The sequence below is a fragment of the Saccopteryx bilineata genome, chromosome 2 (assembly GCF_036850765.1).
Source record: "Saccopteryx bilineata isolate mSacBil1 chromosome 2, mSacBil1_pri_phased_curated, whole genome shotgun sequence".
NCBI classification, from domain to species: domain Eukaryota; kingdom Metazoa; phylum Chordata; class Mammalia; order Chiroptera; family Emballonuridae; genus Saccopteryx; species Saccopteryx bilineata.
In genome coordinates this window covers 284,439,761-284,455,221 of record NC_089491.1, presented here as the reverse complement: position 1 = coordinate 284,455,221, position 15,461 = coordinate 284,439,761, and the positions used below count along the sequence as shown (strand labels likewise).

Here is a 15,461-nt window from a genome sequence, read left to right as displayed (position 1 = left end):
ACTTAGTTGTCCCATTTAGTTGTACACTCTTTGCTTCTCCTACATGCCCTGACCAGGGATGGAACCCATAACCTCAGTGCTCCAGGTAGACACCTGATCCACTGAACCACCCAGCCAGGACTAAGATAGTCTTTTTTACTTTTGCTCAACTTCTTGAATTCATAGTAACTGTTCCATCTTTGGATTTTGAGACATGCAATTTTCCATAACTTTGTTTATACTATTTGGCCTCAACAGTAAAGCCATTCCATTTGCTCCTATTTATCTAATACCTACAAGTCTCGCCTCAAAACTCAACTCTCTCACAAAGTCTTCATTATTTATCTTATTAATTCTGGCTAAATAGTATGCACTGGAGACCTTCAAATGCCTTCGCTCTCAGCTTCTACCCCCTCCCCAGATGAGCGGTGGAAAAAGGGAAATGTCAGCTGCTCTCAACCCAAACAACATACATACAACGCAATAGCAGAAAAGAGCATCTGTCTACTAATAAGGCAGACATTTAAAGGATTTATAAAATATATAAGGATACTGTCTTCTCACTAAATTGTTTTTAGAAAGTTACTTTACATTAAAATGTTATTGATGTTAACACACAAATTATCAATGTTACTTTTAACCAATAAGCATTTAAATTATCGATTTTAATTTCTAATAAATCGCTATATATATATATATATATATATATATATATATATATATCTCCAATATCCTGCCTTTGGTCATGCTGGTCCCTTTATCTAAAGCACCCTTCCTCTTGGCTGCAGAGGTTAAAAGCTATCATTCAAATATATGCTCACAGTTGAGCTGCTTTTGTTTTATTCTAAAGAAAGTTTCTTTTGAGGAGAAAAATAAATAAAGCACCCTTCCTCTCTCATCTGGCCACATGTAGATGTTAGAATCCTTCAAAGCTCAGCTCAATAGCCACCTCTTTCATCATCTCCTACTGCAAATGATTTCTTCCTACTTGAACTGCCAACACACTTTATCTGAACTTCTCTCATGATTAACATCTTGAAACGATTTCTCTTTCTTGAGTGCAGAGTATTCTCCATCTCAGCTTGATAGATCAGGTTAGGAGAGTGCTTGCGAAAAGGAAAAGTCTACAGGAGGAATAAACGTATGCAGAGGGAATATGCAGGGGAAATCAGAGTGGGGAGAAATGCAGGGTGTAGATGAAGAGAAAGGACCCAGGTGAGCATGCAGAGGATGGTATACACAAGCATTCACTGGCATTTACTGGAATCCAGAGAGATTTTATGAAGAAGAGAAAGGGAAGGTCCAAGAAGAAAGGTTACACCAAACCTTTCTGGAAAAGCTGAGACCCAGAATAATACTTAAAGGCATTCTCTGAACAGAGAAATTGATATTTAACAAATGACTGGGAACTTCCCCTTTGATGTCAGTGGAATTACCACAACCATCACAGCGGCCGACATACACTGAATCATCTCTACAAGGACCTGGCCTGCTTTTTATCGGTTATTCTTCAGAGAAAATCTGTGTCCTCAAATCTTTACTGACTTCCTAGAAGAAAGGGAACAGTGATCTGCTTTGAGTCTTTTTCTGTCATCACCTCTCAAGACAACATGACTCCGCTTTAAGTCTTAAAGCTTAAAGCTTGCATGACCTCTTCAGTAAAATCATAATTGTGAAAGTAGAGAGTAGTAGTCCAGAAAAAAAAAAGGATTTTTAAAATTTTACTGATTGATTTTAAGGAAGGCGGGGTTGGCCAGATAGCTCTGCTGGTTAGAGCATTGTCCCAATGTGCAAAAGTTGCCAGTTCAATCCCCAGTCAGGGCACACCCAGAAACTCATAGCTATCTTTCTCCCTTTCTCTTTCTAAAATCAATAAAATAAATTTAAAGGGAAAGAGAGAGGAGAGGAGAGGAGAGGAGAGGAGAGAGAAAGAAACACTGATCGGCTGTTCCACTTATTAATGCATTCATTGGTTGATTCTGGTATGTGCCCTGACCAGGGATGGAACCCACAACCTTGGCATTTTGGTCTGATGCTATAACCAACTGAGCTACCCATCCAGGGCCAGGGGGGAGGGAATATTTTTAAAAATCCATTATAGTATTCTATCTTTCATCATAAAATAATGTAGCTCTGCCTGGCTACCATGAATATAGACTGTTTACATTAGTGGGAAGGAGGGTCCTCCTCAAACTGACAGGATTTGGGGAAAGCTTAAGCCTTTTGGTTCCACTTGACTGTAGAAGGAGAAGGGCGACTCAGGGAGATCTAGGGGGTAAGACACATGAGTTTTGTTTTCAAACTTGCCCAGAAGGATAAACACGGGGCGGGATAGAAATAATTAGCTATTTGGGAAATACTGGCAGAGTCTTTGCCAGACTGAGGCGAAGTGTCCATCTCCTAGACTTTATAAGGTCTCTAACTGGTCTGCTGACCATCTCCCCTCCTGCAACCAACTCACACTGCCCTTGGGTGTCACTGGTACTGCCTCCTGGTCAGGTCCTGCCAGTGTCAGGGTCAGGAGAGACAGTGTGTCCCTAAGCACAGAGTATTTGCATGAAGCATGTTGTTGGACCCCTTCCCAACCAGCATAAGCAAGAGAGGGAGCCCCAGACACCTCAGTGACCATGGAAAGGCTTCTGACACCAACCTGGTCTTGGTCACCTTCCCCATGGGGCTCCATGGCCTGCGCTGAGAGGAGAAACAGGGAAGCAGAGAGGAAAATAAGTGAGATGAGAAAGGGCTGTCACTTGTCTTCAAGAGCTTATCATTAGAAGAACCTCTGAAGTCACCAGGTCCCGCCTCCCAGTGGGTGCAGGAATCCCCCGATGGCACCCCACAAGGTCACTGCAGCTTTGCTTGGACAGTTCCAGTGCCAGGGGAGCACTAGTGCAGTGCACCAGTGAGCATCCTCACAGTTTTATTTCATACACTTGTCTTAACCCAAAGGGAGACTGCTGGTTAAAAGCTGTGTCCGTTTTACATTCCAATAGCTGCTAACGACTGTGCACCTGAGTGCAGAGCATGCTGCTGTCCCACAGATCCATACAGGAGGCAGTGCATGGCTCAGATAAAGGGCTTCTTCGTCGTCAGAAAGGTCAGGTCCCACCACAGAGCAGACTGCCTGAGTCCACAGAGCAGACTGGGTGGTCAGGATGCTGCTCGCAGCATCACAACATTGAGTGTAGGGTTAGAGGAGCTGACACCTGAGGGCCTCGGGTATCCAGGAGCTCTCGGACCTCCCCAGTGTGTCAAGGCCTCCGCACTCCCACGTGTAGTGCCTCCCCCATCGGCCTGGGAGAGCGGCCGGAGTGCCTTCGGTTGTCTCCGGAGGCACTCGGCCTCTGCTGAGAGTCTCTGCGAAAGCTCACTTCTGGGCGCTCCTGTCCTCTGCCTCCAACACAGAGAGGTCCGTCATACTACAACCTGGTACGGCCTGGGTACTGCTGTCCGCCTCCACCGGTGTCGCAGGAAGAACATCATGTCTCCCCAAGTGCGCGCACACATCATCTTTTGCATCTAAAGGGGGGCATTATTGTAGGTGAAAAGAGAGGCCAATGGCAAGCCTCAAGTGGAACTTTACAAAATTCAAAGGAAGCAGCCTGGTCAGCTCCAAGTTCTTGGCTGACTTGAGTCCCCTTCCTGGGTATGTTGGTCATGTTTGGCCCCCACAGCACAACTGACAACCCGTCATGCCAGCAGCATGACATCAGGTACTGTGAGGCCGGGCTGGTGTATGCGATGCCCACAGTGACCTTTTGCACACTGTTGTGCTCATCAGTTATATCTCTGGCTGATCTGGAGGAAGCCGCTCTCAAACACAGGCATGAGGTTGAACACAGTGCAGGCACGCCTGCACAGCTGCCACTGTAGCTTCCCCATGACGATGCAGATACATGCCGCACGTGACTGCTCTGGGCTCTGCCATGTCCCTCTCTCATCATTACCACAGCCCGGCCTCTCCCAAGACTCTGCCTCGGTCTGAACTACAACCCTCACAGGCCAAATTTAAGCTGTCCATTGTGACCATTGAGTCCACTGTGACCTGCAGTCAGCTATCACACATACTACCATGTCTTTATCCCCATCACTAGCCCTGCAGGAAGGGACAGTGGCCTTCTGCAAGCAGCCACCCCACAAGGGCGCAAAAAGGACAAAATTTTTTTTTCCCAAGTGAGAATAGGGGAGATAGACAGACTCCCACATGTGCTCTGACTGGGATCCATCCGACAACCCTCATCTGGGACCATGCTCACAACTGAGCTATTTTTTAGCGCCTAAGGCAGAGGCTCCATGAAGCCACCCTCACCACCCTGGGCCAATGCGCTTGAACCAACTGAGTCATGGCTGCAGAAGAAGGAGAGAGAGAGAGAAGGGGGAGGGGTAGAGAATCAGTTGTTCACTTCTCCTGTGTGCCCTGCCAGGAATCAACCTCGGGACATCCACATGCCGGCCAGTGCTCTACCACTGAGCCAACCAGGGCAGAAGACAATTCTTACAGGTTTTGTTATGTGAAATCCAAGCATGCTTCTTCAGGCCACTTGTCTCATGCAGCCACTGCAAGCACTGATATGCCAGTGATCAGTCATCACAGGAAAACTGTATTTCATTAAAATCTGTATAGCTGATACCAGTAAGTGACTACTTAAGGCTATATAAGAATTGAATGTATTTTTGAGCTTTTGCTTAATGTTTTAGTTATCATACAATTTCTGTGAAACATTAACCTTGGCCACTAACTTTGAATTTAAGAAAGTGCATAAAGGATTACAGGGAATGACTTTCCTAAGAATCTCCTTGTCCTTCTCAAGCCTGTATAAATTGTACAACAATTTATAGTTGTAGACATCTATAAATTGTTTTCTCAAAAATTCACTTATTTGGGCTTCTTTTTTCTTTCTCAAATTATTGAGTTTGCTCTTCATTGCCTACCAGGGAACAGACAACTAAATTGCATTAAGAAACGAAATTAGCCTCACCAGGCAGTGGCGCAGTGGACCGACTGTTGGACTAGGATACATGAGACCCAGGTTCAAAACCCGAAGGTCACAGGCTTGAATGAGGGGTTGCTGGCTTGAGTGTGGGATCATGGACACGACCCCATGGTTGCTGGCTTGAAGCCCAAGGTCTCTGGCTTGAGCAAGGGGTTGCTGGCTTGACTGGAACACCCCCCACAACCCGCCAAGACACATATGAGAAAGCAATCAATGAACAAAAGGAGACTAAGAAGCCGAAATGAAAAGTTGATGCTTCTCATCTCTCTCTCTCTTCCTGTCTCTCTGTCCCTGTCTGTCCCTCTCTCTCTCTGTCTCTGTCACACACACACAAAATTAAATTAAACCAGAATTAAATTTATGTAAGGTAAATTTTCCTTTTATTTCTTTTTTTTTGAAGTGAGAAGCAGGGAGACAGAGAGACAGACTCTCAAATGTGCCCAACCTGGACCCACTCACCATGCCTACCAGGGGGCAATGCTCTGCCCATCTAGGGTATTGCTCCATTGTAACCAGAGCCATTCTAGCATCTGAGGCAGAGGCCATGGAGCCATCCTCAGCACCCAGGCCAACTTTGCTCCAATGGAACCTCAGTTGCAGGAGGGGAAGAGAGAGAGAAAGGAGAGGGGGAAGGATGGATAAGCAGATGGGCGTTTCTCCTGTGTGTCCTGGCCGGGAATCAAACCTGGGACTTACATATGCCAGGCTGATGATCTACCACTGAGCCAACCAGCCAGGGCCACCTTTATTTCTTAATAAAAGGTTTCTACCTCAGCCTGACTGGGCCGTGGCACAGTGGATGGAGTGTCGGACTGGGACATGGAGGACCCAGGTTCGAAATCCTGAGGTTGCCAGCTTGAGCGCGGGCTCATCTGATTTGAGCAAGGCTTACTTGAGCAAAGGGGTCACTGGCTCAGCTATAATCCCCCCCCATCATGGCACATATGAGAAAGCAATCAATGAACAACTAAGATGTTGTAATGAAAAACTGATGACTGATGCTTCTCATCTCTCTCTGTTCCTGTCTATCCCTATCTGTCCCTCTCTGTCACACATACACACAAAAAACAAAAATTAAAAAGGTTTCTACCTCAGTGTTTCAGACTTCAGGTATATTAAGAGCCTTGTTCTAGAGTTTCTGCTTGCCTCTTCTAATTTAGCACTGCTGATCCATCTTCAAAAAGACATACTAGGATATAAAGCCTTCGTGTCTTTATGGTTTCTGTGTTGTTGGTTTTTTCCTGTCATTTTACTGCTACAAATACTGAAGACTTTCTACCTTACTTAGTGAGGAATTCTCTAAATAATATTTTGGTTCTAAGCCTATTCTTAGTGTCCCTGGAGCAACTGTAGGAGTACCCACATGCCCAAATCAAATAATGAAATTCTTGTCCATTTTCCTGCTTTGCATTGAAGTTCCCCAGTTCTTACTAGAACTGTGTTAAACACTACTTTCGGGTAGATCTTCCCATAGCATTACACACACACACACACAATTCCATCACTTAACTTTGAGGAGAGTATGTGAAACTGATTACAATGAGTCATGAGACTTTGTGTGTATGTGAAGAAAACCATGCTCTATTATCACCAGGTTTGAACTTGAGAGGATAGGAACCTAGAATTCCTGAAGACTGCTATGTGAAATCTGAGAATGAAGGCACAAGAATGGAAGGTAGAGTCATACCAGAAACTTGTAGAATGCGGCCATACCTGAATCAGGCCCCAAACTGAGACTTTTCTATTATAGAGGACACCAAATTATCTTTTGTTCCTTTTTGATCTGGCTTTTCCCACTAATAACACAAAGTGTTCTAAATAACTCATCATAGCTACAAAGCAAATGCTGCAGCGGCAATGAGGATATGTGACCAAGGACCTTAAACTGGCTTGACTGGTCAAGAAAAAGGAAGTTACCTACAAGTAGTACAAGTAGTACTGTCCAAGCCAAGACGTTAAAGGTTGTAAGAATGAGCCAGGTCAAAAGAAAAGAGCTGTGCAGAGAATATGTTTCCCAACAGAATGAGAATGGGTAGGATGGTCTTCTCAACATTTATGAAACTAATAGAAGGAGAAGATGTGAGAAAGGGAGAAGTGAAAAGATGGGAGAGGAAGATGGAGACTTCAAAGGCCATGTACTGGTGTAAGTTACTGGGCATTTAAAAACGTCTTTTCAATTAAAATTTTAACAAATGCACATAATCAAAATTCAGACAGTGCAATATGTACTACTAATAAATTCTTAAAGGGGAGCTAGGAAGACACTGGGTCCCCTAATCTAAATTAACCCTTCTAAATATTTCTCTCAGAGTTGTTAGTGATTAAGAAGCAAAGCAGCCCTGGCCGGTTGGCTCAGAGGTAGAGCATCGGCCTAGTGTGCGGAGGATCCGGGTTCGATTCCCGGCCAGGGCACACAGGAGAAGCACCCATTTGCTTCTCCACCCCTCCGCCGTGCTTTCCTCTCTGCCTCTATCTTCCCCTCCCGCAGCCAAGGCTCCATTGGAGCAAAGATGGCCTGGGCGCTGGGGATGGCTCTGTGGCCTCTGCCTCAGGCGCTAGAGTGGCTCTGGTCGCAACATGGCGACGCCCAGGATGGGCAGAGCATCGCCCCCTGGTGGGGAGAGCCTCACCCCTGGTGGGCGTGCCGGGTGGATCCCGGTCGGGCGCATGCGGGAGTCTGTCTGACTGTCTCTCCCTGTTTCCAGCTTCAGAAAAATGGAAAGAAAAAAAAAAAGAAGCAAAGCAAATGATAGCTACCTAAGCAGAAAAGGAATTTACTGAAAAGGTTATCTCCAGAAAAGCAAGGAATTGGACTTATAAAGGCCACACAGCCAGGAATAAGCCTAAAAGCATGCCTCGACCTGTCCAGTGGCGAACTTTTGATGCCCCACTGCTGCTGGACACAGCAAAACCCACATGACACAACCAACAGTCGACACTGGCTGGATGCCACACTTAGAACCCCTGCCTCTGCTGCTTCTAAAACTAAATGAGACTGTGGCTACTGCTACCACACATCACCACAGGGGATTTTGTCCAGTACCATCTTCTTCATTTAACTAGTTTCTGGTCCAAAATTGGAGGTAGGCATATTTGACTGATGGAATCTAGGTATATCCATGTTCGGGATAAAAACAGGTTAGGAATAAAGCATCTAACATTTTTAGCTTTTCTAGTAAAGGGAAGGCACTAACAATTTGGGGAATTTGCCAAATACAGGGAAAAGATTCAAGTGCTGAATGCAAATAAATGACAAATGTTCACTACTCTTTTAACAACCTTTACTGATAGCATTCAGGCCACCACATTACCCTAAATAGCAATTATCAAAAATATATGGTACTGAGAGTCAAAGTATTGTACCACAGATGATTTGTTGTTTTAAAGGAAAAAATAAACTTTATAATGGAACGATTAGATTTTGTCACTACTTTACCCACTGATCAATCCAGGATCACTAAGAGTAGGACAATCATATCTGTGCCTCCAGGCATAATGCACCAACTATAAATACTGGTACCCAATGTTTTCATTTAAACAAACCTTTAGATCTAGCTTTCAGCTTACAAGAAATAGAAAACAGTGAAATAAATCAGCCTTAACCCAATCTAACTAGTGTTCTTATTAGAGGAAATCTGGACACACAGAGACACCAGGGAATATATGTACAGAGGAAAGACCAAATGAGGACTCAGAAAAAAGATAGTCATCTGCAAGTCAAAGCAAGTGTCCTCAGGAGAAATAAAACCTACTAATACCTTGATCCTGGATTTCTAGACTCGAGAGCTGTGAGAAAATAAATTTCTGTTGTTTAAGCTATCTAGTCTGGTATTTTCTTATGGCAGGCCTAGTAAACTAATACAAATATTTTAAGTATAAAGGGCAAATTTTTAATATGGGTTGGTTTTTTACTGATATTAAGAAATTGTTAATTTAGTTAGATGTCATAATGTGAGAATGTGAATATGATTATGTAAGAAAATGTTATTTTTGAGAGAAATGTTTAAATATTTAGGAATTAAGTAAATCAATTTCTAGTTGAGATGGTTATATGGATACTGAGTAAACTATTTTCTCTTAAATTTGAAATTTTTGATAATGAAAAGTTAAAAGACAACATACCTGTATTTTACTGATTTAAAGAGAAAAACTGATTATACAGTAGGAAAAAAATTCCAAAGTAAATGCCTAGCATGAAAAGACTCAAATGAGGAACAAAAAAGTACAATAATAGAGAAAACTGTAATTATTCATTCTACGAATTATCTACTGAGAGCATACTATGCACATGGAGGTCAACAAGAAATATAACCCTGCTTATAATATAATAAAGAGATGTAGGAAAACAAAAAATTTAAAAATACAAATATTGTAAACAAAAGAAAAATACATAAGTATGTAAATTTTTAGAAACAATATTTTTTATTTTTATTTTTTAAATAAATTCCTCTTCTGTCTCCAAAAGGGAGTTTCTTAGGATTCTATCCTGGGCCTCTTCTCTTCTACTCAATCTCAAATAGCACAATTTTTTTTCCCAGAGAAAGAAAGAGAGAGGGACAGACAGGGACAGAGAGACAGGAAGGGAGAGACATGAGAAGCATCAACTCGTAGTTGCAGCACTTAAGTTGCTCGTTGCTTGCTTTCTCATATGTGCCTTGACCAGGAAGCTCCAGCCAAGCCAATGACCCCTCGCTCAAGCCAGTGACCTTGGACTCAAGCCAGATAAGCCCACGCTCAAGTCAGCGACCTCAGGGTTTCAAACCTGGGTCCTCAGCGTCCCAGGTCAAGACTATCTACTGCACCACCACCTTGTCAGGCTCAAATAGCACAATTTAAACACAGACATCTCTCCCAACATTTATAACCATGTGTCAAGTTGCCTACAAACATCTACAATGTTTCACTCATAGATACCAAACCTTGAATTCTTATTTCCTTCCACCAAAACTCCGTTTCTCCTTTAATCCCTCAAGGTGCCCAAGAATCAGTGTCTAATATATCACAAAGTCCTACCAATTTTACCTCACAAAAACTTCTCAAACAAATCTGTCCACTCCTCTCCAGCCTCATTACTTTTACCCTAGTTCACTTACCTGGATTATTGTAAGATTTGTCTAAGAGGTCTCCTGACTCCAGCCTTACTTCTTACATTCTACACTCCTAGGCCAAAATAATCTCTATAAAACAAAAATTTGATTGTAATAATGCTAGCAGAGTACACACAAGAAGAAAAGTAAATGCACTAGATTGTAAAGACTGGGGTGGACCTCTTTCTTAATGTCCAGTATCCTTTGTCTTAAGATTTGGTGCAATATATTAAAAAAAAAAAAAAAAAAAAAAATTGATGTCACATTATTCTCAGGACAGAGCCTAAACTTCTTTTGTTTCTTTTTTTAAGATTTTTTATTGATTGAGTTTAGAAAAGAGAGAAAGAAAGGGGTGGGGAAGGAGCGGGAAGTATCAACTCATAGTAGTTGCTTCCCATATGTGCCTTGACAGGGCAAGCCTGGGGTTTCCAACTGAGGACCTCAACATTCCAGGTCAATGCTCTATCCACAGCGCCACCACAGGTCAGGCCAGAGCCTGAACTTCTTACATGATCAGTAAGGCCCAGCACTATCTGGCCCCTGCTTAGCTTTACAGGCTTACTTGTGACCACTTGCTGTTCAATCCACATTGAGCTTCCTTTTTTCTCTCTTCAAATTTGCTATATTCTTTCCCACCTCAGGGCCTTCATTTCTGCTCTCTCCCTCCAACACTCACACACCAATTTCCCCTGCTAACTCCTCCTCTTTCTTAGCTTAGACAGCATCTCACTTCTGAAGAGGGAGCCTCTCCTCCGAGCTACCACTGCAGCATGTATGGCCCTATCATTGCACTTATCATAGAGAACTGTGTCACCTACACCCCATTAAACTATTAACTCCTTGAGGGCAAGGTTTCTCTCTGTTCACTTAGAGCAGAGGTTGGGAACCTACGGCTCGCGAGCCAGATGTGGCTCTTTTGATGGCTGCATCTGGCTCACAGACAAATCTTTAATTAAAAAAATAACAACATTCAAAATATAAAACATTCTCATGTATTACAATCCATTCATTTCCTACCACTCATGTTCATGGTTGCGGGTGGCTGGAGCCAATCACAGCTGTCCTCTGGGACAACACCAAATTTTTATTGGTTAATGCGTAACGACCTACACGGGTCGTTGTATGGCTCTCACGGAATTACATTTTAAAATATGTGGTGTTCATGGCTCTCTCAGCCAAAAAGGTTCCCGACTCCTGACTTAGAGCCTAGTACATCAGAGCCTCGATTGAATACATTAACTCAGTCCAATGACTACTAAACTGACCTTCACCTTCATGTGACTCATCTTCAGTTGAATCCTAAATTTCATATTATATTTTTCAAACGAAAAACTCCTGACATCTTATTCTGTGGGAAGATTATTTACCCATTAAAACAGAGACCTACTGAATTTCTTACAAATGTCATTTTATTTTCACTTCAAATATGAAACTTTTAAAAAGTCCCAGTTTTCAAAGCAGAGTACAGTACCATTTCCCCATTCCCCATTCCCCATTATTGCAATTTTCTTGACTTGTCAAACACTCTACTAAGTTTTCTATAAGGAAAGCACCTCTCCAGATACAGGTATACAAATATTTCACCACAGAAATGCCACTGGTAGCTTAACAGACCGTTCTTCTACCTAATGTACATAGGCAGCATCCAATATTATCCCATTTCCATTAAGCAATAAAACCTCTAAACTACTCTTGCCAAACACTGAAGCGTATTTACTTTGAGCATCACCCAACATTAGTCCCGAAATAAAAGACCATAAGAATAATTCACCTGTTTAATAATCCTAGACTTTTTTAAGTTAACTGAATTAAAAACAATAATTGGAATTATTTGGGAAGCAGAATGTTCCAACATTTCTCAGCAATATTCAACTATAACCAAATGTGTCACAATTAGGGCTGTAGACAAAACACAGGACACCCAGTTTAAATTTGAATTTCAGACAATTACTTTTAGTACAAGTGTCCCAAATATTGTGTGTATTTTAATTTGCTAAATCTGGCAACCATAACTATACTAAACAAGAAATAAAAGTATCACAGGTAGTAAAATCTGATTTATATATTTTTCATTATAAAAGTGACTTAACTTAGAAAATTAAGAAAACAAGTCCTAGCCAGATAGCTCCATTGGTTAGAGCAGGGGTAGTCAACCTTTTTATACCTACCGTCCACTTTTGTATCTCTGTTAGTAGTAAAATTTTCTAACTGCCCACCGGTTCCACAGGAATGGTGATTTATAAAGTAGGGAAGTAACTTTACTTTATAAAATTTATAAAGCAGAGTTACAGCAAGTTAAAGCATATAATAATAATTACTTACCAAGTACTTTATGTGGGATTTTTGCTGTTTGGCAGAATAAATCTTTATAAAACAACTTACTATAGTTAAATCTATCTTTTTATTTATACTTTGGTTGCTCTACTACCACCCACCACAAAAACTGGAACACCCACTAGTGGGCGGCAGGGACCAGGTTGACTATCACTGGGTTAGAGCATCCGCCTAAAGTGCTGAGGTTGCTTGTTTGATCCTCGGTCAGGACACATATAGGAATGGATTAATGTTCCTGTCTGTCTGTCTGTCTGTCTGTCTCTCTCTCTCTCCCTCTCTTTCCCTTCCCCTCTGGCTAAAATCAATATAGCCTGACCAGGCAGTGGCGCAGTGGATAGAGCGTTAGACTGGGATGCGGATGACCCAGGTTCGAGACCCTGTGGTTGCCAGCTTGAGCGCAGGCTCATCTGGTTTGATTAAAGCTCACCAGCTTGAACCCAAGGTCGCTGGCTTGAGCAAGGGGTTACTCGGTCTGCTGAAGGCTCATGGTCAAGGCACATATGAGAAAGCAATCAATGAACAACTAAGGTGTCGCAACGAAAAATTGATGATTGATACTTCTCATCTCTCTCAGTTCCTATCTGTCTGTCCCTATCTATCCCTCTGACTCTCTCTCTCTGTAAAACAAACAAATAAATAAATAAAATCAATACATAAAAAAATTTCAATTAGAAAATAAATTTCCATAATCCTATCACAGTAATACAATCAGCAGTTTAGTGCGTTCCTCATCTTTTTTTTTGGGGGGGGGGGTTGTTGTTTGTTTATTTATTGAGAGGAGCAGAGATAGTGAGACAGATTTCCTCATGAGCCCCAACTGAAATCCACCTGTCAATCCCTGTCTAGGGCCGAGCTCGAATCAATCCAGCTATTTTTAGCACCTGAAGCGGATGTGCTCAAACCAACCAAGCCATCCTCTCAGCACCTGGGGCCAATATCCGAACCAATCGAGACACTGGCTGCAGAAGGGGAAGAGGGAGTGAAGTGAGAGAAGGGAGGGAAGGGGGAGATGTGGGAACAAAAAACAGATGGTTGCTTCTCTTGTGTGCCCTGACCAGGAATCGAACCTAGTACGTCCATATGCCAGGCCAACGATCTATCCACTGAGCCAACAGGCCAGGGCCATCTTTTTCTTATATATATTTTAAACAGTTCTATTCACCCTTCCTTAAATATATAGGCATATTTATGCTAATTTAGTCTTTGTAATTATTTTTATGTTACATAATGATTCTCAGAATAGCTGTATATAATTTAAAGTCTGCTATTGTTGGAAATTTAAATTGCTTCCAATATGCTGTTACTATAAATAATATTCTCCTGCATAGACCTGTTTTGTAACTTTTCTTTTTTTCTGTAGTTATTTCTTTAGCATAGTTTCAGAAGTGAAAGTACTAAATCAAAGATTTATTAAAAGGTTATGAACAGTTTAACAATTCTAGATATATATTGCCAAATTATAATTCACTAGTAATATTTACATAAGCCTGCCTTGCCAAAATCCAACCAGTATTATATATTACATTATTTTCAAAATAACATTGAAATAGCTACAAAATAATCTTTTATTTTGCTTTAAAAAGATTTCTTGAAATACTGATAAGATCTAACATTCTCCTACAAGTTGCTTATGAATTGTATTTCCTCTGCTATCAACTGTCTGCTTATTTTCTTTACCCATTTCAAAAAATGTTTTTGTTCACTACAGTAATGAAGCTTCCCAAGTAAAGAATGAGGGCCGTCTAAAATTCTAGTCACATGGGCCAAATGAAAAACTAGAGTTTATATCTACAATCCCCACGTCTTCCAGAAATTACTATAAATATTACTTTTTATATAAACTCTTTTTACTTATATGAATATTAACTCAAGTTTTATATCATATAAATCATAACTTTCACAATTCAAAATAATTTAAAAGTTGATGTGATTCAAATTTCATGATACTTAGAATAAATGCCAGACAGATCAATTCAACCTAACACTTGGATATGGCAAAGAAATTTATCTTAATTAATTTGATCATCAGAACAGAAATCCAGTTGCAGATCCAATCTCTTTAATAATCCAGATACACCAAAAAACCTGATTCTGCAGAGTTGACTCTCCAGTGCTGTCAGTAATTCTGCAAACATAAATACAATATACACTACTGGTTTCTAGAAAAGTCATAGTAAAAAATTAAGTAAGTACAAATTCATCACCACCTTTTGAATTGAATTCAATACTCATATCAAGCCAATAAGAGGCCCTTACATGACAGGGACTTAAGCCCGACCAGGTGGTGGCTCAGTGGATAGAGCATTGTGGGACACTGAGGTCCTAAGTTCAAAACTCCAAGATTGCCAGCTTGAGCACAGGATCATCTGGCTTGAGTGCAGGGTTTCCAGTTTGAGTGTGGGATCACAGACATAACCCCATGGTCACTGGCTTGAAGCCTGAGGTTGCTGGCTTAAACCCAAGGTCACTGGCTTGAGCAAAGGGTCGCTGGCTTAGCTGGAGCCCCCAGGTCAAAGCAGGTATGAGAAGCAATCAACGAACAATTAAGAGTGCCACAACTACGAGATGATGCTTCTCATCTCTCTCCCTTCCTGTCTGTCTCTCTCTCACTAAAAAATGAATGAATGAATGACAAGGATTTTAAGGATAACCTAATTCAATCTCTTTCTTCTTCCATCCTCCACCCATTTTGCAGAAGAAGAAACCAAGGGATAATAAAGTGAAATAATGTTCACAAAAGACTTCAAGCTACATTGTTAGGAGCAATCATTTCTGCTACCTTCTGTGATCAACAATATTTTGAGTGCTTTATTTGAAGCTCTAGAGGTAACAAGAGTGAAAAAAAGAATTAAGTCCTTGCTCTCAAGGAGCTTACATGCTACTGGGGGATGAAAGGGAAGAAGAAAGGAAGGGTTATGGTTAGGGAAGAAGAGGGGGGAGAGGGGGAGGACGGAGGGAGGAAGTGAGGAAAGCAGAAAGTTAGCTAGCAACGTGGCAAAGAAAGCCTAGAGGATCAAGAGACCACTTCAGATTGGATAGCATGGGAAAGATTTGGAGAAAATGAAAA

At 41.6% G+C, this 15,461-nt stretch overlaps 1 protein-coding gene and 1 non-coding gene across 3 annotated transcripts in view; one reads left to right on the top strand and one right to left on the bottom strand.

Annotated features, from left to right (window-relative positions):
- The window catches only part of RABGAP1L (RAB GTPase activating protein 1 like), a 603,348-nt gene that overhangs the window by 570,271 nt on the left and 17,616 nt on the right, over positions 1 to 15,461 (bottom strand). The window lies entirely within an intron of this gene.
- On the top strand, positions 10,116 to 10,290 carry LOC136327621 (small nucleolar RNA SNORA81). The gene has a single exon (XR_010729803.1). It is a non-coding gene; the product is annotated as a small nucleolar RNA SNORA81 (small nucleolar RNA).